This window comes from Drosophila ananassae, chromosome XL, assembly GCF_017639315.1.
Source record: "Drosophila ananassae strain 14024-0371.13 chromosome XL, ASM1763931v2, whole genome shotgun sequence".
NCBI lineage: Eukaryota > Metazoa > Arthropoda > Insecta > Diptera > Drosophilidae > Drosophila > Drosophila ananassae.
The window spans coordinates 7,872,559-7,891,066 of NC_057931.1; the positions used below are offsets into that span (position 1 = coordinate 7,872,559).

General features: G+C 39.2%; 1 long non-coding RNA gene across 2 annotated transcripts; it reads left to right on the forward strand.

The window, feature by feature from the left end:
- Positions 1-10,135: 10,135 nt before the first annotated feature.
- On the forward strand, positions 10,136-16,745 carry LOC123257533. 2 transcript variants are annotated; one of them, XR_006507627.1, is made up of 2 exons: positions 10,136-10,641; positions 15,447-16,745. It is a non-coding gene; the product is annotated as an uncharacterized LOC123257533 (long non-coding RNA). The 2 variants fall into 2 exon arrangements; XR_006507628.1 differs by lacking the exon at positions 10,136-10,641 and adding an exon at positions 11,164-12,421.
- Positions 16,746-18,508: the final 1,763 nt, after the last annotated feature.

Here is an 18,508-nt window from a genome sequence, read left to right on the forward strand (position 1 = left end):
GCTTTGGACCTTCCTGTGTAGACTTCGTTCCACGGAACAGTCTACAAAAAAAAATCAAAAATATCTTGAACTATTTACGACTCTTATTAGTGGCCCATATTTTTGGGTTAGTTGGCCAAAAATAGATTAATCTTTTATATTAAGGGTAGTGGGATTAAGGTTAATTAATTATAAATACAAGGATTAAGGTTTTAAGTTAAAGAATATATAAAATATTTTAAAGGCTTCTCAAGAGAACTGGAGACTTAAGAATTTGAAAAAATATATAATTTCAAAGGAAAAAGATACTTTTCTATAAAAATAATTTAAACTTTTTTAAAAAATATGAGTATTAAGATTGTCTTTAGAATTTTTATTAAATTATTAAATAAAAGTTTCTACTTTTAAACCACTTTTTATATGATTTTAAATAATTTTGAAGTAGAAAATATTGATGTTTTTTGAAATCTCTTATAATAAAGTCTTCAAAAAACCACATCTTACCAAAGAAAAAATTCCCAAAAAAAAAAAGAGTCAATTTTCTTAACAAATTTGCAACCCAATTCGAGTTTACAGCTTTCCCTTAACAGCTTTATTATGGCCTGGCCAGAACCCAAAAAAAAAAAAAAAACCGAAAAAGCCACAAAACAAAAAGGCAACAAAACCAACAACAACAACAACAATAAAAAGAAAATGTCACTGACAGTTAATTAAAAAACAATTTAAACAAATTAGAGTTAAAGATAGAGCCCAGATGGGGACACCAAAAATAACAACAATAACTCCAAAAAAAAAGCTATGGAGAAGAGGAAGAAAATAACGTAAAACGCATTAACAACCTGAAGTAGGAGAAGAAGAAGAAGAAGTGGGCGGGGCAAGTCGGTTAAAAAAAATGTAAAAACCCGTCAAGTTGGCGACGAAAATTTAACAAATTTTCCAACACCAACAAAAGCCACAAGAAAAGTGGCCAAGAGAGAAGAATTACACTGCGAGAAAAAGGTTAAAAATCTTTAAGATATTTTTGTATCTAAACTAACTTATTAATAATATTTTTATTAAATCATAAATACCATAAATACTATAATGTCCTTTAAAGAAAACCCTTGTTTCTTTCAGTGCCCTACTAGAAGGAGAAAAGTGAAGAGGCCGCAGCAGAGACGCCACCCGCCTTACGCTCATTACAATTCAATTGAAGTAGCGACAGCGACGTTTGCGTTGACGCCAGCGCCGGCAGCAGCGTTCAACGACACTGTCGCCTCGCCGCCGTCGAAGAAGGAAAACCAAACAGCAGCAGCAGCACAGCACGCAGCAGCAGCAGCAGCAACTCAGGTGTAATAGGAAAATAAGAAAAGAGCGCAGCAGCACACACAGATACTCTCTCCCGGCTCACACAGATACAAGAGAGCGCCCAGCGAGAGAGTGAGTGGCAGCGAGGATGGCAGCGCTGTCGGCGTCGCTGCCGTTGTAGATGTTGCTGCTGCGACGCCGGCAGCAAGCCATTGAGCTTCCTCTCTGCTCGTCGTGTTCTCTTTCGCTTTCTCGCTCTCGCACGCTGCTGCTGCGTGCTTTCGTTTTCACAGGTTTTCTTCTTCTTTTTTCACCTTTTCTCCCCTTTTTTGGGTTTATTTTTGGGGTGGATGGGGGATGGTGGGGGTGGCTAGCTGGTGCGGGGGGTGGAATCCGTTGAGATTTGTTCTCTGCAAGGGGTGTGTGAGCGCACGTGTATGTGTTTGTGTGTGTGTGTTTGGGTGACAGACTGCGTGCGTGCTTATCTCCATGCTATGTGTGTGTGTGTGTGTGTGTGTGTGCATGTGTGTAAGCCAACCACAGCAGCCTGCTCTCGTTTCAGATGCCTGCCTATCTCCGTCTCTGTCTGTGTATCTGTATCTGGAATTGTATCTGCTGCTGCGCAGGACTGTCCCATGGCTGCTAGTGTGTGTGTGTGTGTGTGCTTCTCTGTGTATCTGTGTGTATGTACATCTTATGTGCTCGGAGACTTGCGTTCTTCTGATTCGTTTGCTCTCCTCGTTCCTCTGCGCATTGATTTTTCTCTGCAGATACACAGCATAATGCTGTCCAAGGCTTCTTTCGGCCACAGTGGAGCCCCCCACGATGACGACACGCCTATTCCTCGGCCATATTTTAATCATAGAGTTTATTTTGCTTCGGTCGGCATTTCAGTTTATAATTTATTTATATTTCCCCATTTTCGGACCTATACTTATATTTTAGGGCAGAGAAATGGCTATATTTCAGCCCATTTTGATCCGATTCTCAAGCGGTATACCTTTAAAGATTTGTGGATCGATTCCCCGTCGATGTGCATCAACATCTCTGAACAAAATATTTTTTCACTTTTTTTCAAAATTTTGTGGGGAGACCCCTTGCGAAATCCTGGATTTCCCCATAAGACCCCTTACGATGTCTATATCTTTGCCAATTCTCATCCGATTCTCAAGAGGAATACCTCAAACGATTTGTGGATCGATTCCCCGCCGATCTGCATCAAAATCTGAACACAAAATATTTTTTCACTTTTTTTCAAAATTTTGTAGAGATACCCCTGTTCCTGGATCCTGGATTTTCATACTTGGCCCAGAACCATAGCCATATCTCAGCCAATTTTGATCCGATTCTTAAAAAGCATGCCTTAAACGATTTGTAGATCTTCATAAATCTGCATCAAAACTTTTTGTTCGCAAAGGAGTCTCAAAGTCTCTCCAAGTTTGTCTTAGCTTGTGGCCACTGTATCTACGTTCATCTGGATGTGTAAAGTGCAGAGAATACATATATGAGCCATGATACATATATACTAATACTAGTATATAGTGGTACCTGTGCTCTCCCCATCCTTCTCCATCTCCCTCTCCATGTCCCTCTCCCTCTGGTGATTCCTTCTCTTTCTGATTCTCTGGCCATCAACGCACGCGCCCGCATTTAGTCAACGAACCAAAAAAAAAGCCATTCGCAGCCACAGCTGCAGATACATTTGTCAGAAAAGCTAAAGGTAAAGGTAAAGCTAAAGATACAGATACAGATACAGATACAGAGAGAGTAACAGATACAGATACAGATACTGGCACTTTATTGATTCGAATGGGGATGCAAAAAAGTGGAAACTCATTACATAAGGTGATGAAATCATGCGGGTCTAAGGCCATGTCGGCTGGTCGGCTGGTGCTTTGGGCCAATGGAGGCGTACAAGATACAAGATACAAGATGAAACAACCTGAAATCCTACCTCCCAACTCATGAGAAAAATATAAACCATCCCCTATATGAGGTTTTTGGTTTTCGGTTTTGGTTTCTGTTTCGGTTTCGGTTTGTTATGTACAAGTTCTCAGGGCTTTCATTTTGGTAACCTGGCAACAATAGTGCGATTGTATCTGTATCTGTATATCTGTGTATCTGTGTGGTGGTTATCCCTACCACCTACCCCCCACACCCCTAAACCACCTAAGCCACCCCGCCACAGCTGCTCTTCTTCAGGTGCTGGTGGTCAGGTGGTGGTGCGAGTGGTGGCGCGGGATGGTTAGGCAATCAATATCCGACAATAGATACAGTCTCAACCAGTCAGTCGCCTCCCATTTTCCATTTCCCATATCCCATTTCCACTGCCATTTTAGCCTTATAAATTATGCGTGAGACTTTTATTGATTCACCCCCTCGGCGGAACATCACTGTAGTGCCATATATACCTATGTATCCACTAGCCATGTATATAGCTTCTGGCCAAAAGGGAATACCTTTTCCGATTTCAGGTTAATGGTCAATGATTACATGCCTCGACCGGCTTTCGTTTAAGTGGAAACAATTTTCGATTTAGCATCCAGTCAAAAAAATATAGTTAAGGGCTGGCATAATGGGCTCTACTTAGTCATAAGACTAGGGGACTACAATTACAGACTATATATTAGATTATATAGGACTAAGAATAGAGTATTCTCTTAGTTTTGGATCCTAAAAGGTCTTCTGTAAGTCAGCCAAGAACTTCGAAACAAGTATTATTGGTAGAGAGGTTTATTATTATTTGAATCTATAGTTCCATTGTAATATCTGGTTCCTAACACCCTATACCCTCTATAAGTGCCAAGTACGTCATTTGTGATTTTCCAAAGATCAACCCCATTATCTGGGCAGTACTATCGTATCTCTCTCCGGCGAAGTGCCAAAACAATATTGATCTGACAGTTCGGTATCTGGCAAAGTCCCCTTGAAAAATAAAATAATGACGGATCCGGTTGTACCGCCCGTGTACCGTCTTTACCGTTACTGGGACAACATCATCATCATCATCATCATCATCATCATCATCATTATAATGTGCGAAAAAGTGTGAATAAGCTTTGGTTTTCGGGACGGAGATATGACCGTCGTGGTTATTGGAATTCTATGGCATTTGCCGATCGGTTCGGGGGATGGATGACTCATTGATATTAGGAATCAGCTGAGTCAGTCGGAGGAGTGCGATAGCGATCACACTGATGCAATGTCTTTGGTATACGGAATCGATTCGATTCCTAAAACCTCACGGACGGAATCTCTCCGGTGGGACTTTATCACGCGCCTCCGTCCGTCCCGAGGCTTAAAAATCGCTTACAGCGTCTTTGAGGCCCAAAGCCCAAAAACAACAGCCATGGAGAACTTTGGCATTTGGGGGAAAAGACTTTGAGAGGAAAATAGGAGAACAGGCAAGGGGCCTATCTGTCCGGTGGGTCGGTTATCTATATACACAAGCTATAGCCTTAGATCGATAGGTTTATGAGTCGGCGGTGCACTATCGGGCCCGACGATGGGGGGTGGGGGTATTACAACACCCCCAGCTGCCCTGCCTGCCCGCCTTTGGGAAGATAATCACCCCAAATATATAGTATATAGACCGGTGCTCTATAAGGTCCAGCGTCCATAGTTATATATTGTACTGCCCCCTTTTAATCGCCTACAAGATCGTAAAGATAGTGCCAAGAAATTGCAATTGAAGACGCAGTTATACCAGGAAATATCAATAGAAATATATACTATTTTTTCTGGGTGTATAGATTTTTTATATTCTGGCCAATCCCCTTCTTCAGAAATAAGAAAAATGTACAAGTACGATTATGAGAATTGGAACCTTCGGGGCTTCTTATCGCCAAAAATAAAAACAAAAAATAAAAACGAAAATGCGTTGGCTAATGATGATGGATCGTGAATTTGAGATGATCGATGATTCGCTTTCCGATAACCAAAGTCTCGGAAATACCGTTCTACATAAAAAAAAAAGCACACACCTGGAGGGGCGTAGAATTCTTCTCTTCTTTTTTGTAGAAGAGCTGGCTCTATTTACCTGGAACACCATGTTTCTCAGTGGTTTTCTTTGAGAGTCTGAAGCGTTATCTCTTTTGATAATGATATAGGTATGTCTCTAATATATACACATTATGTAGAGCAGCGAAAAATGAGGGGAGATGGCTGCTGTTTTATGGAAAAAATTAAATAAATATATACCTTATTTGAGGATCGGAAAAAAAGGGGTTAAAAAATAAAAGCAAAAGTTGTTTCCCCGCTCGCCCACTCGTTCTTGGGCCACACCTTTCCTTTATTTGCCTTCAACCCGCAATTTCATGGTATCCTTCCCGTCATATCCTTCGTGTCCTTTCAGCTGCTCATTTACATTAGCCGCTGTATCTGTATCTATATCTCTCCCGGTGTCTCTGGCGCTCCCCCAATGTTGATCCTAACGGTTTGCCGGGGACTCAGATATAGTCTGAGGTCCTGCAGCCCCGAACTACCCTTCCATTCCGATTCTATATGCTTTTTTCACCTCAATTTCCAGCCAGATTGCCGGGGATCGGGCCAACCCAGTAATCGCCTGATAGTCATGGCAACTATCTTTCAAGGCACTGAAAGAAAAATATATGCCAGGTCTATTAAAACTATTTTATTTTCTATATTTCTTTTATTATATATCTATAAATAAGTTAAAGTTTTTTTTAATAAAAGATAAAAGGTAATCTTAAACTTTTCTTTATATTTCTTAAGATAAGCTGGAAATATTTTGTTTAATGTAATCAGAAGATTATATATTTGTTTTTTTTTTAGTTTTTATTTTTGTAAGAATCATGTATTTTTTTTGTGTGTACTCTGCACACCTCACACTCCACCTCCACCCCCGTGGCAAGGCAAACAAGCGGAGCGTGCGCGCAAAATGCATCTGCAGTTCGATTTGGATTTGGATTTCGGTTTCGTTGATATCTCCTACAGTTTTTCCTCCATTTTTCTCCTTTTTTTATCACCAGACCGGGCCAAAGCCAATGAAAATATTGACACAACCTCAAATGCAGTGCAACCCTAAAAAAAAGGAGAAAAATAAACGGAAAATATAGGAAGTTGAGATGTGGAAGTGACAGTTGGCAGATACAGATACAGATACAGATACAGATACAGATACAGATACAGATACTATGTATGAAGGACGGCTGCATGTTCGAATGCAAATGTATCTCGCAGTTGTATCTCTATCTGGCAGTTGTATCTGTATCTTGTATTTGAACTGATTAATTTGTTTACACAGCCCATGATCTATGAAGTGATGAGTTATGAGAGCAGAGCCACCTTTCTCGGCTGGCCAGGCAGGCCAGATGGAACTGAAAAGGTGGAATGTCCTGCAGAATCCTTGGGTCAAATGTCAATGATCGCGGGCCCCTCTCGCATTAACCGTTTCTAGAACCATTACTTCTCCGACTCTAATTCCCATTTTAGCCGGAATCGTTGGCCAAGTTGATGAACCTGCTCTGGCCCTCCAAGTGGCAGCTGAAGACCGAAGGGATGATACAGTTTATGGTTCAACAAACTGACATCGTCGAGCATTGATCCTGCGGCCTGAGGAGCGTGAGTAGTCTGCCCAACTGGCAGCGGGTCAGGTGTTGTGTCCTGTCGCTGTCCAGGATATAGGCATATTCCTCGACAGCAGTTGAATGAACGTGGCAGCTTCCTTGCCCTGTCCTGGCCTATCCTGTCCTGTGCCCTAAACCAGTCCTGACAGCCAACATCCAACCCCTCTCTCATGCCTTTTTTTTCATGCCACACGCTTTGCATCCTGGCAGGACCTGCACTGAACCTCAAAGTGGTTTAATTTTGCCTTCTGGTAGTCCCTTTAACTCTCTTTATTCAAAGTATTTCTTAAAGTGTAGTAGCAGCTACCCCTGCAGTTGCACAAAGGTGCATCCTTGCATCATCATCAGGCTATCAGGCTATCAGGCTGTGCCACTGCTGGTGGTGTCGGTGGTGCACCTGTCACTGCGCCACAAAACGCGCTCGAGAAAGACACATTTTTTTTTTTTCGTTGTTGTTGAGTTCCTGAAACCGAAAGGAAAACGGGAGATCCAGCGGATCATTGACTCAGTTCGGGTTACTGGACAGGGTTACCTGCCGGGGGAGGAGGCGTTCTTGGAGGTCATCGTCGTCAGCCTGGCTGCTTTGGCCTAAACTGGCTTAATCAAGTGGAAGGCGGCAGTTAAACTTTCGCCGCCAGATCCCTTTTATTTTTATTCTTTTTTTCCTTTAAATCGATCACATTTCAGGGACGTAATTCGAGAATCGGAAGTCCGACTGGAAACGTGGCGATGTAATGGTCGAGTGGACATGCTCCTGTTCCTGTTCCTTTTATTTTTTATTTTTCCAACTGGCCAGGAAGCTTTACAATCAGCATATCACATTACAGGATTCAAGAGTTTATAGTTTAGAGTTTAGAGTTTGTTTCTTGATAATTATAATTCATATCTATAAACTATTGAGTCTGCTGGGACCTTTTTTGGGTCAGAATCGTGTCTCTTTTGGAAACTTTCTCGATCCGCCTTTGGCAGTTCGTTGACCATCTCCTCCAAGCACACTGTATCTTATAGATATATATATTCAATGTATCTATGGCTGCTTAATTTCACCGATCGCATAATGAATTTTGATTATTAAACAAATCTCAGACGAGCCACGCACCGCATGTACACATCATTTTTTAATAATGCATAGTTTCTACATAAATTTCTTTTCATTCTCATATATATATATATATCTCTTTATATGCTCTATAAGGGAGTTACAAGTTAAGGAAAGTCTATATATTTTTAAGAGGTTTTGGTTTTTTGGGTATATAGTTTTAGGAGATTTTTTTCATAATAAAGTTATAAATTATACAATGAAGTTCAAAGTAGACTTCTTAAGGAAAGTAATGGGTGTATAACTTTGATCTATTTTAGTTAATATATTTTATATATTAAGATCTATTATAGTCAATATATTACCTATACATTATATTATATTATATTACATCTATTATCTATTCTATCACTCCCTAATATTTCTAATAATTTTCTAAAAATAGAGTATTTCCAATTCGTTTTCTTTGAGGAAAGCTTTCCATTCTGGTTTTCTTAAACTTCGTACATCTGGCCCCCCCTTAAGACCCCCCCTTAAAGAAAGAGATAGCCCCATCGAGGGGGGGGCAAGACAGCATAACTGGGCACGATTTCCAAATACATTAAAATTGCGATGGGTGCACGACGTCGTCGGGGCATCAGCGGCCGAACATATTGGATTGTGGCTTCAATTCATTTGATTTTTGGATTGGGTTTCGGTTTTTTTTTGGATATGCCTTTGGATTTGGTTAGGGTTTTGGTTTGGCTCGGATTGGGCACGATGCCTCGACGTCTCATGTCCGAATGGCTGCCTGTCCAAGGTGCGATGTCTTGATGCTTTTCTTCTGCGACTCTTCATCGAATTCCGCGCCAAATACAAAATCACATCCAAAATATGGCTTTCGAGGGGGTAACGAAGTTGGAATTACTTCTTAAGGGTTTTATTTTAAATATTTATCATTTTTTAGGAGGAAATAAGTGCTTTTAAAGGAGATACCTTATGTTAAAGGGTAGGAATTTAAATTAAACTAAATAAAAAGCGTTTGTTTTGGAAGTTTATAGTAAACTTAATGTTATGAAAGTCTTAGTTTAATAATATTTAAAAACTATAAAATTAGTTAGCCTGAATAATAAAATTTAAAAATTATTATTATTATTATTATTTATCATAAATATAGTTTCTCAAAAATTCTATAATTTTAAACTCTCACTTCAAACTCCTCTTAGCTCTAAGGTTCCCCACCTCTTATTTATTTTCTTCCGATTTAAAGCCATTAAAGGGGTATACTAATAGCCTTATAATAAAATAAGTTAGAGAATCTTGGGGCTTCAATAAAAGAAAATGATGGCGATTGGAGGTGGCGACTCTGGTGATTGGTTTGTTCGTTTGTTGGCCCAACATTTATGGGCCCAACTTGGGTTAACTTGGTAACTGGTTGTTATAGCCGGCCACTGGCTGGTAACTGGCTACTGGCAAGTGGCAACTGGTATCTGGTAACTGGTATCTGGTAACTGGCAACTGGTGATTCTTCATTAAAGATTCATGGTGTGTTTTTCTTTTGTCGATGTGCCGATGTGTCGTCCCTCGATGGCCAAACTGCATCCAACTGCTGCTGCTGCGCCAATCTTCCAATGGAAGCCCCAGCCAAATGGCCAGGCGACTTTCTTTTTGACCAAAGCCACATCCAAAATTGGTAGAAGGGTGGAGGGGAGCAGGGGGATAGATGGTGGGTAGGTGGGGTCTGGGGTCTGGGGCCTTTTGAGGGCGGGGGCAATGAGAGAGGAGCCCATCCATAGACCCTTCTATGGAGCGACGTCGATGGCTGTTCAATGGCTTTGGATGTTGCTGGGTGTCTTGGTTGTCTGGGTCTTGACTCTTCTCTGCTAGTACACTGAAAGAAATATTTAATAGGTATGTTTTGTAGAGATTTTTAAAGGTATTTTTTAATCAAGATCTTATATTTCAAGATGTTTTAATAATCATTTTAATTTTCAAAGAAAATAAGAAGTTTGAGCCGAGAAGTGTCAAGTTTTTCGAGATCTCGCTTAGAATATAACATTCTGGAGGTGTTAACTAAGTTTTTAAAGAAGAAATTTAATAAATAATTAAAATGATAAACCCTTAAAATATTTAAAAATTTATTTATACATTTTTTAAATAATTATTCAAACAGCAACCGATTTTTGGACCAACAGTGTTTCAAGGCAAGTATCAACTAGTACTCCCTCTCTAATTCTTCTAAAATCTATAACTTTTTTCAGTGTATGCTGCTGACTTGGTCTGCGACTGGCCGGGGCCGTTGTAGGCCGTTGGCCTAAAATAATGGCCGCAAGAAAATTTCTATATTAAAATGCCTTGCCATGCCTCGGCATTGTCAGCTCGGATCGGCGTTGGCTTGATTTCTTCTTGAAATCTTCGTGAGGCGATCCGGCGAGGGACGATCGGAGAAGAGATTCTCCTCCTCTGGTTCGCCTTAATTGCCCCATTGAATACATAATTTTTGTCTGTCTGTTGGTCTCTGCCACAGAGGCATTTCATTCTGCCACTGCCACTGAGTGGCAGATAAGTCTGGCCCTTACAATTCCCACTTTACTTTATTTTATTTAATTTTATTTAGTCTGCCACAAATTTTCAAAAATTATCAGCCATGGCCTGTGCCTCGAAGCGGAAATGCTAAACCAAAACACAATCCGGAATTTGGAAATCGGAACTCGAAAACTAATGATTACCTAATGAGTCTCGTGCTTGTACCTTCCAGGTAGTCTCCAGGTGAGTGCCTCTGCCTCTGCCTCCGCCCCTGCCCCGCTTCTGTTGTGACATTTATTTGCTCTTAATTCCTGCGGTTATCTGCGCCCTCGAAGGTCGGGCCGCAATTTGAATGTTGCCTCTGAATTATGCACGGCTAGTGATTAAACAGGAAGTGGACTCATCCTTGGGAATCACTCGGAACATCCACTCTTCCTTATCCCCTATCCATTAGGAACGGAAGCTATTTAGCTGCAAGATTGCTTTTTAACAGAAGACACTCTTCAGAAGAGATGGGAATCTTGGTTTATTTTATTTGTCTCCTAGCATATGGAGTATTTTATGATTTTATGCAAAGGGGTCTTTTGAAAACTATCCAAGTTGCCAATTCTCAAAAAGGATTATTCCAAAACGGTGGCAACTATAAGTTTAATAAAAATAAAAATTAATCGATAATTAGTAGGCTTTTCTTCAGGAAACTTTGAATCCCTAAAACGAAGTAGGCTTTGGATTTTTTAGAAACCATCACCTTAGCAGGAAAACCAAATTATTTCAGTCATTCGAGGCTCGGCATTCAGCCGGCTCGTCTCGTCTCTTCTTTTCTTATTTTATTATTTTTATTTTTTAAATATTATTTTTTTGCACTAGCTCTGCAAATTAATCCTCCTATCGCAAATCCTGTCCTGCTGATTTTCTTCTTTTATTTTATTTATTTTACAATCCGGTGGACTTTCTTGGCCGGTGGTTCCTCCCCAATGGAAGTCTTTCTTTTTGGGGGACTGCCTCCTATATTTTATTTATGTTTTTTTGATTAATCTTCTTTATTTTATTGTCCGGTGGACTTTCTTGGATGGTGGTTCCTCTCCGCTCCTGGCACTGAGTCCTGGCTTGTTCCTTCTTTCCTTATAATTTTTAAAAATTTATTAAAGCCTGCCTTTTCTTATTTTTTTATTTATTTATATTTTCCAAATAGTTGGAGCCTGCAATCAGTTTTTCCTGCTCCATTGCCTCATTTTGATTTGAAATTTTTTTTATTTTTGTTCATCCATAGCCAATGTGTCAGCTCCTAAATCTGAGCTAGAACTCAACTTTTATTATAAAATAATTATTTAAATATTAATTTATGTAAAGAAAATGCATATTTATGTATAAAACATTAAGCCATAAACAAAGTAAGTTTTGCTTTGAAAACCTAAGAGGAAATCAAGTCCCATTGTCATCTCAAGAAATTGGAAATATTTCCATTATATACCTGGCGCAATATACTACTTATATAGTCGCCGTGAAGACCGATCCACCCATCGGATCGAAAAAGTAAATAAACAAACAACACTCGAACGCAATTCATTTGGACTACAATCGGTCCGGTCCGGACCCCGGAGTCAAGTGGGTCAAAATCAGCATAAAAATCCGCAACTGATCGTTGCTGATTTGATCGCAATCGTATATAAGCTCATATATATATATATAGAGTCTCCGATCCGAGGGGATCAAGTAAGTGCCATGGCTGGAAGTGCCTGCTGGAACTTATTGCAATTGTAATGCGTTGAATATTGATGAGAAAGACAGCTCTTGGGGTTGAGATTTTGATTTTGGAATCGGAATCGAAATCGGATTGGCTTGGATTTAATATATAGACACGTGGAAGGAACCGAAAGCCAGAGCCATACAATAGTCCATACAATTTAAATTGTTAAATAAATCAGGCCTGTTTTTTTTTATAAAAAGCCCTTGATACTTTCTTGCGATTATAAAGGGTTACGTTCCAGGGTTTCTCGAGAGCTCTATAGGCTGATTTTTAAAGGTTTTAAGTTTTAAAAAAATTGTTTGGTGTTTTTATATTAATATTCTTGATATTCAAAGGCTCTAAAAATTATGAAATATAAGTGATAAGTAAAAATGATGGGCTAAGTAATAAATTTGTTTTATTTTCTAGGTTTCTAGGTTAGCTTTGTAAAGCTTCCAGAAATCTATCGACTGTTATCGATAACTACCAATATTCCGCTCATATAAATGCCCTAAAAATTGAGAAAAATATTAAAATATTACCCAACCCATTTACCATCTTTAAACCCACTAAGGAAATGACTAAATCGTATTATCTTTGGCATGCGTCAAGTTCCGGTCTGTCGAAAAGATCATAAAGATGATCATTTCATCATTATGATGAATGTGGAGCATCCACACAGAGATAAAAAACCGACTGAAGAAAACATCAAAATGCCGACAGAAACAAGAAACAAACAAAAAACAGATACCGGGTAAAAAACGGCGTTAAAGCTCCACACAAGATATTTAATATTTGCCGAAGAAATCAAGGCGATAGCGGGCATCTCCAAAGAAATAGTTCCGACATCTGGGAATCGGGGATATGAGATTTGGGATCTGGGGATTTCTTGGCCACCCGGTTGTGACCCTTTAACCCTTACCTGTGACCTCACCTTTGCGGTGTCTCTTATATTTTTTTACGAGCCTCATGATCAAGAGACAAAATCCGCGCAAAATCATTAAAAATTATGACCTACCACGAAATACTACTTGCTGTGGGTTAGAGGGTTTTTATTTCTGGTAGAGGTTCAAGAAGAGGTTCTGGAAGAGGTCCTACCAGGTGGTCTAAAAACTATAAATAAATAACACTTTCATTTGAGGAATTAAATATTTATTATTTAATTCGTAGAGTCTAGTCTTCAAGCCTTAAAAATAGTTCTCTATAAAACTATAACTTCAAAACCCTCTCGAATACCTCTCCTTACTCTCGATTTTTTAGCCGTGAAACCCTTGATCTTCTGGCTTTATTTTGTAAAGATACAGATAGTATTTTTCCCGGTTTTTGGGGAATGAGAAAAATCGGAGCAATTGGTATGCAAAGTGGCGATGTGAACTGGCTTAATTTCTTGATGAGCGTTTAAGGCCGTTTCGTTTAATTGCTGAGCCACATTATGTGACAAAAAGTGACAAGAAGCGGAGCGTGTAAGCCCCTCCACAAAAAGCAACAAAAAAAAGTTTGTTGATAAACAAAAAAAAAGAAGAGAAACAAACAAATATGTCGTGTAATAAAAAACCGCAGCCGCAAAGCGCTGCTCTCACTCACTTCTTGATAAAATAATTGAAAATAAATTTAATCTACGAATTTCCCACGCTGCCTGCCTGCCTCTGCCGCCCAGCTGTTGGCGGCTCTGGCCCTGCAATTCGCTCTAAACTGATTATTAAGTTAATTTTATGCAAATTAGTCGAAAAAGACACACAAAATAAACAACGAGCTTCCATTAAGTGCTGGCAGTAAGCGTTGATTTAATTAGCATTCAGAGCATTCGGCTGGCATTGCGTCTACATCGTGTGGCACTTGTGGCACAAACACCAGCCAACCACTGAACCACCCAACCACCCATCCACCCATCCATCCACCACCTCATGCCCCGCCCCCTGCTTATCAGTGGGCGGTTGTGCTCCAATTGTGCCTCCAAAAGATACATATCATCATCGCTGCTCCCATTGGCCCTGCACTCTACTTGGAATTTTAATTTTATTTATAAGCTTTAGTTATCGGTTAAATTTAAAAAATTGTAAGGTCTTAGGATAGGTGTTTTTAGGTACTTTAATGTAAAAATTATACATAAATTTTAAATAATAATAATATATATTTAAAAGCAAGTTCTTATTCAAAGTTTCTAGCTTTTCTTAAAGTTATATACTATATATACTTATAATTAGTAGATTTAGACACTTTAACAAATCCATTATTTAATTACTTTTGAGGTCTAAGAAGAGCTTTAATATTATTAAATATTATATATCAAATATTTTAAATGAATATAACCCTTTAAGAGACCCAAAACCAAGTTAAAGCATCCTTGAAATTGAACTTTAAACATTTTGAAGCCATAATTCCCCCTTTACTTTCCAACTACTACTTTCCTCAGAATCCTTTCTGTAATCAGCCAGATCCCACACTCTGGATTCAAACAATAAAAACCCATGCCCCCCCCTACAAGTATATTTTATAGAAAAAAAAATGAGAAAATTAAGAGCTGAAAGGGAAACCCTACGCACAATGATTCCCAAGTAAAGAAACTTATCAGGTGAGATCAGGTGACAAAAATTAACCACACAATGGAATAAAAAAATACAAAAACAAGAGAAGAAATCAATAAAGAACGGAAACAATTAGGCACCTGACTTCCTCAGGATGCCTTTCAGGAGATGGGATATACGGGATGCAGACTGTAACCGATCACGTTCCCCATTCAGTTAGCTCAGTTAGCTCAGGGTTATCCCAATCCCAGTAACCAGTACTGTTTCGTTTCGGGATCATCGTTGAAGGTGATGTGGCTGCGAGTAGTTGGCTCGTCTCGTCTTGGATTTTTGTGATCATGCATACACAATGCGTATCATATTTCAACCTGGCCAAAAAGCAAACGCACTGCCACTAGTCTGGTAGTATGGTAGTGGCACCTGATGGGAAAACACAATGAGATTCAGATTAAAAAAAAAAGAAAACAAAACACAGCATTGGGCAATCACTTGACCTCTTTCAGGATGTGTTGTTGTCTTGCTGGCTTTCTGTCTCGGCCTGGCCAAGACGGTTCAAGAGCGTCTCTGTCTCCAGCCCTGACGGATTATCCGATTTTTTGGCCAGTAAGTCGGGCTGCTGCCTCCATGGATTATGTCACCTGAGGGATACACTTTGAAAATTATATAATTTAAAGAGCAACGGTCTAGGCTTTTAAGAGAGTGGAATGGGATGTTCTTTATAATCATTATTTTAATAACTCTCTATAGCCTATAACTCTTTGTAAACAATTATGTAATTTTGTAATTATTTTCCACAGTGCACAGTGCCTCCGGGTATGAGAGTTGGCCAAGTCCGAGCGGAGATTGTGGGCATTGCGAGGGCCATTGATGATGATCCGGCCGGCATATAAATAAGCCAGCCCAGCCAATTGGCCCAGCCGAGTGCCTCCAAGCCGAAAACTCGACAAAAAAATACATCAAAAGGCACAGAAGCTGAAACAGTTGACATCCCGGGGAAGGCATCCTCACGTTTTCCACATAAAATACACATTTTCGACCGAAATTTGTGTGTGTTTTTAAATGATTCCCACGGCGACACAAGCTACTGCGTGGGCGGATACAATTACAGATACAGATACCTATATAAAGATTCAGATACAGATGCGTTCACTTACCTAACTTAACTAACGCATTATGATCATCGGATGCCCAGATCATCATCATCATCATGATGATCCATTCATCCAACTGCCGATTAGTATGCATCGCGATGCCTTGGAAAGCCATTAAATGTGCGAGAGACACGCCATACCATGACGACCTCAAAAAAATGGCAAAGCCGAGAGCTGCAGATAGAGATACATTCCATCCCATCCCATCCCATTCCATCCCATCCCACATCCCAGTCCAACCAATCCATCCAGCAATCCATCCATTCGAGCAACATCAGCATGAGCAGCCACATCGCATCCCCATCAAGTACCAATTTAATGGCAGCTCTGGGCTTCTTCTGGGCTTTTTGCCTTCAAAAGGCACTGAGAGAAATACTATGGAAGTATACTATACTATACTTTACTCTATAAAGGGTTTAGGATTATACTTCTCGTTCTAGAAGACTAACAAAGTAGTAGTTGTCTTTTTATTATATTTTTTAATTTATTTTCTATAGTTACTAGTAGGTATTACTTTCATTTTAATAAATAGTACTAGTCCCTTATTTATAGTAGAGTTTCTTCAAAATATAGATAGGTTTATCCAAACTCTTATATATTTTTTAGAACCAACCTAAACTAATGAAATATTTCTTCCACTGTATCAAAAATTAGTATTCCAGCAACATAACCCACCGAGTCCAAGTCCAAATGGAACTCCGGCAGAGGAAACAGAGTCTCCGTCTCCGGATGAATGATGCTCGGAGTGGAGGAGAGTTCGGCTTTTATGTCTGACACGTTCGATGGCTCGGTGGCTACCTTTCTGGTTTAATGGACTTCTCCGGTAGGGAGCAAGTACTTCACAAGATCTCCGGCTCTCTGGGCCTCTGAGTGGCTTTACGATCGTTATCCGAGACCAAGTCGTAATCGAAGCCAAGGACAATAAAGTCTAAACATAAAACTGAATGATAGTCCAAGTGCGAGGAGATTTAATGGTCTTTAGTTGAAAATGATGATGATAATCTCTATCTAGGATGGTCAAGTTTCTCTCCCCCACAGTTTAAATCAATTGAACTTTTAATCGAAATTAGAAGTGCAATCACGTCTCTGGAGGATCTATGAGAATCCTAGAAGAAGCCTAGAAGAGTTTTTGGCTCAGAGAATAGATGGCTGGCCATTTAAGCCAGCAAGTACTTAAAATTCTGGGAGCAGATCGATGCAGCTCCGGCCCTCAGGGGGCCCTAACTATAAAAGATTGAATTGAATTTGGTTTGGATTGTCGCCGACACCGCCACCGCCGCGGAGAAATTATCAAAGAAAATAAAAGAAATGGGGTTTGGGTTTTTCGTTTTTCGTTTTTTTTTGTTTTTGGAAGGGAAAAGGCAGACACACTCCAAGCACGACAGGAAATTCTCTCTGTCATGATCATTTTCCATAATTAAACAGAAAGACATTGGCCACAACTTGTGGGTTAAATGGGTTTGTTGGCCCACACCATTGGCCATTTGTTTATTTATCCATTTATCCACACCCGTTCTGCATACTTCTGTAGATACTTGGATACACAGATACTAAGATACTTTGATTGTTTACATGAATAACTGAATACCTGAATAATTTAGCAATGACTCGTTTTTATTTTCAAAACGAGCGCTCTAATAACTGCAACATTGATTTTTCGCACCTTGACGCCTTCCACTTGGCCACTTTTATGCCTTAACATGTGCGCCGTTTCTTTCAATAATTAAACAAATAATTCTTGTTAAATTATTTAGAACAGTGCTGTAAAAAAAACATCTACAAAGTAAGATATGTGTAAGGTTTTAAGGGCTGGGAATAATTAAGTAAAAGAGTATACAGATATAGAGACACACTTCTAGGTTGTTTGTGGAGATCTTTTCTAAAATACATTGTTATACTTAATACTAAGGAACAAAATCTATAGTTACTTTTAAAACATATAGACTTTTAAGCCAAGGTTTTGAGGGTTTTTATTTAAAATTATTAAAAGAGTTTGTAGTATAAATTTATTTTGAAACTGAAGTAAGAAACTAAACCTTTTTTCAAAAATTATCATTTAAAAAATACTTTATGGAAAGAAAAATTAAAATAAATATATAGAACTAAGTGAAATGCCTGAAAAGTATTTAAAAGTAAAATAGAAACTAAAGACAATTTATTTAAAATAAAATTTATAAGGTAAGTTATAGAATTCTTTTTAAAAAGTAGTTAGTGAAGTAGTCAGCCACCTTCTAGTTTTTTAAAAAACCTACTCTAAGAACTAAGTTCTAGTCAAGTTTTGAGGCTTAGATTTCTTTTAAAAACTCCTACACTAAAGTGTATTACCTTTAACGACTTTAGCAGCCAATTTAAAGCCGAATCCAAGCCTCGATAATTGGCTAATTGAATTATTTGCTCGGCTAAGAACTTGCTGGCAGAATGTAATTGGCCGGGAGGATGTGGCTCTGCTCAGCACGACATTGGCGGCCTTGACAGTTTATTGGGTGTTGATTCGCCAACCGTCCAAGGTTCTTATTTTATTTATTAATTTTTTTCTTTTTTTTACTTTTTATGCCAACTTGGATGGCCAAGATGGCAGCAGCATTTTGTTGGCGGTTTTTGGAATTCAGAATTCAGAATTGCGTTCAAGGCAGGCATTGGGGTAACCTTCAGGTGGCTAATTAGCAAGAGCCTCCGGATGATCGATGTTTCTTAGTTGTACAATTGAA